Genomic DNA, 245 nt, shown 5'->3' with positions numbered 1-245 from the left:
TTTTTTTTTTTTTTTTTCTTCACTGTGGTTCAGGCTGGCCTTGAACTCACAGACGTCCTCCTGCCTCAGCCTCATGCCACCATACCCGGTGTTGCTGTCATTCTTACATTCCTCTTCTCATCCAGGATCTGCTTGTTGTTTTGTTTGTTTGTTTGTTTGAACTGGGGATTGAGTCCAGACCTTTGCACTGAACCACATCTGCAGCCCCCCCCCCCCGCCCGCCTTTTCTGTTCTCGCGTGCGCGC

At 50.6% G+C, this 245-nt stretch overlaps 1 protein-coding gene across 5 annotated transcripts in view; it reads left to right on the top strand.

Annotated features, from left to right (window-relative positions):
- Pdcd11 (programmed cell death 11) overlaps positions 1-245 on the top strand; it is a 38782-nt gene that overhangs the window by 36261 nt on the left and 2276 nt on the right. The gene's annotated exons all lie outside the window — the stretch shown is intronic.

Source organism: Fukomys damarensis, unplaced genomic scaffold, assembly GCF_012274545.1.
Source record: "Fukomys damarensis isolate Sample0158 unplaced genomic scaffold, DMR_v1.0_HiC HiC_scaffold_8, whole genome shotgun sequence".
Taxonomy (NCBI): Eukaryota; Metazoa; Chordata; class Mammalia; order Rodentia; family Bathyergidae; genus Fukomys; species Fukomys damarensis.
The sequence above is the reverse complement of the archived record's forward strand: the minus strand, read 5'-3'. Positions and strand labels throughout refer to the sequence as shown.